The 3,148-nt window shown below is 45.7% G+C and overlaps 1 pseudogene; it reads right to left on the reverse strand.

The window, feature by feature from the left end:
* Window positions 1–273: 273 nt before the first annotated feature.
* Window positions 274–991, reverse strand: LOC101445730 (nucleolar protein 12 pseudogene; annotated as a pseudogene).
* Between the last annotated feature and the right edge of the window lie 2,157 nt (window positions 992–3,148).

The following is a 3,148-nucleotide window of genomic DNA, read 5'->3' on the forward strand; positions in this document are numbered from 1 at the left end:
GGACTGAGTCCTTGGCTCACAGTATGAAGGCTAATTCCAAACAAACCACAAGGACACTTAATTTCACAAATTTGATGTGTGCTGGGTGGGGTAGAGACTTGGGAAGGGACCCCAAACTTGACCTGAAGGCTCTTCCTGGGAAAGGCCAGCTCTCAGCTGTCTGCTCCTTCTGGGTCCAAGAAGCAGACCAAGAAGAAGACCCAGGGTGGTCCTCGGGCAAGAGCAGACCCAGGCCTTAGAGGTCCTGGCGGCCTAACCCCAGTTGTGAAGCTACTACCTTGATGTGGACTGGGAGAGCTCCAGTGAGGCAGGACAGGTCCCCACAGCCTCAGCCTGGGCATGGTTTGGCTGGGGGGTGTAGTGGGGTTCACTCCCCACTGCGGGGTTTTGCCTGACAGTCAAAAACAGGTTGCACCGGGTCTTACTGGTACAAGTCGCACTAGAGGGTTTCTTGGCCGGGTTCTGGGCCCGTGGGGGTTGTTTCCTTTTGACCGTCTTGTGGCTGTGTGCATGCAAGGATGCCATGAGGGAGGAGATCCACTGGGACAGCAGGGGGACTCTGAACTGGCTGGGTAAGGCTCTGGGATGATACCTCTTCCTTGGACGTGCTCGCAGCCCCTTGCTCAGGTAGAGACAGCCCAAGCAGCCCGGCCCCTGAGAGAAGCAGGTTGCTGATGGTGGTCACGGTGCCTGTGGCTGGGATAGCCATACCGCACCAACTAGTCTTTGCCATCACCAGCAGGTCCAGCTCATCTGCGCCCTCCAGACCCTCCTCGCTCTCTGCCAGCATCTTGAAGTATTTCCGAGGCGCTCCTCCCGGATCTTCTGCTTCTCCTTCAGCTGCTGTTTGAGCTCTTCAATGGCTGCTTTTTCCTCTCCACCTTCCACTTGTGGAAGCCTGTCAGGTACTCCGGTCGCTTCTCTTCGTCAAAGCTAAGAAGAGCTGGGGTCGCTGATTGTCACCATCTCGCTTCTTCTTGTTGCGACCCATAGTAGTGAAGGCTGTGGGCAAAGTGGCTCCCATTCACTCCAGCTACTTCCGGGTGCAGCTTTGTAATGATGTTTTAAGATCCAGGAGTGGGTTCAAGGTGGCTTAGCTATTCAGGACCCCTTACCTTTCCACATGAATTTTTTTGTTACCAGGTTGCTCTGACAAATATCACACATTCTTGGCCTGATCAAATGGAATTTATTGCCTTATAGTTTTAAAGACTCTACGTCCAAAATCAAGTTGTCAGCAAGGCCATGCTTTCCCCTGGAGTTGCATTCTGGTGATGGCAGTCTCTCATTTCATGGTGATGTCCTGTATCTCCTCCTGTGGCTTTCTCTACTGTCTGTGGCCACATTTCTTCTGTTTATAAGGGACCCAGTATCACAGATTCAAGTCCACCCTGATTCATTCACACCACACCCAAATAGAATCCTAGAAGCTCCTATTCACAAATGAGTTTATACTTTAACTGATAATACAACTTCAAAGGGTCCTATTACAACTAGGTCCATAGAGGAACATGGATTAAGAATGAGAACATGTCTTCTTGGGGATATATAATTCAACCACCCAAAACATACTTTACCAAAAACATCTTAAAGCTAATGTTTGATATTTCAAAGAAATTACTCCAGACAAGGGCTCAAATTCACAGGGAGAAATGAAGAACATCAGAAATTATAATTACTTGAGTTAATAGAAAAGGCTATAGAGATATATACTTTTTCTCATTTCTTGCCTTAACTTCTATAAAAGATGTAAGATTATCTAAATCAGTAATTATAATTTTATATGGTATATTCATAACATACATAGATATATTGAGAATGGCATACAGAAAAGGGGAAGACATGGAGGTACACTGGAGAAAATTTTCTACATTTTTCTGAAATTACATTAGCATTGATCTGAAGTAAACTGTGGTGAATTGATACATATAGTCTTATCTTTCAATTAAAATCCTTAAGGAATAACTAAAGAAGTTAAAATTAATTTATGTAGGGCTATACAAATGTCTAACACAACAAAGGTGGTCAAAAGGAACAGAAAAACAAAAAAGAGAGAGAGACAGAAAACAAATCCCAATGTGGGAAATATACATCTGAACATGACAATAATTATATTATTTTTTTTCAAATTCTACTCAGTTTATTCATTTTTTAAAAAAGATATTACATTAAAAAAATGAGGTCCCCATTCACCCCCACCGCCCCCACCCCACCACTCCCCCCCCAATAACACTCTCCCCCATCATCATGTCACATCCATTGCATCTGGTGAGTACATCTCTGGGCATCGCTGCACCCCATGTCCCGTGTTCCACACCATAGCCCACACTTTCCCACGTTCCATCCAGTGGGCCATGGGAGGACATACAACATCCGGCAATTGTCCCTGGGGCACCACCCAGGACAACTCCAAGTCCCGAGAATGCCTCCACATCTCTTCTCTTCCTCCCCTTTCGCCGCACCCAGCAGCCACCATGGCCACTTTTTCCACATCAATGCCACATTTTCTCGATTATTAACCACAATAGTTCATGAATAGAATATCATTAAGTCCACTCTGATCCTTACTGTATTCCTCCTTCCTGTGGACCTTGGCTTGGTTGTGTCCATTCCACATCTATGTCAAGAGGAGGTTTAGATTCCACATGGATATTGGATGCAATCCTCCTGCTTTCAGTTGTAGGCACTCTAGGCTCCATGGTGTGGTGGTTGACATTCTTCAACTCCATGTTAGCTGAGTGGAGTAAGTCCAATAAATCAGAGTATAGGAGCTGTAGTCTGTTGAGGTCAGGGCCTGGCTATCATATTGTCAGTCCAGAGATTCAAATCCCCTAGATATATCTTAAGTCCCAGCACCAACTACAATTCCAGTAAATTAGCATGAAAGGCTTGTGAAAAGAGATCCCATCTGAGTCCAGCTCCATCATGTAGAAACACCAGCTCCAAAGAAGGGCCAACTGACATGGCAGTGAACCCCATCCGCCATGACCATAGAACCTTGGGTCTCTTTAGCCCTCAAAAGGACCAATACCTGGGGTTGTATCTACTTTATCTGTCTCTGAGACTCTGCTCTGGTGTGCATAAGGGCAATCCTTCTGACAACCTCCAGACTCTTTTTTAGAGACTCATAGCCATATAAACTCATTTG

This window comes from Dasypus novemcinctus, chromosome 9, assembly GCF_030445035.2.
Source record: "Dasypus novemcinctus isolate mDasNov1 chromosome 9, mDasNov1.1.hap2, whole genome shotgun sequence".
Classification (NCBI taxonomy): Eukaryota; Metazoa; Chordata; class Mammalia; order Cingulata; family Dasypodidae; genus Dasypus; species Dasypus novemcinctus.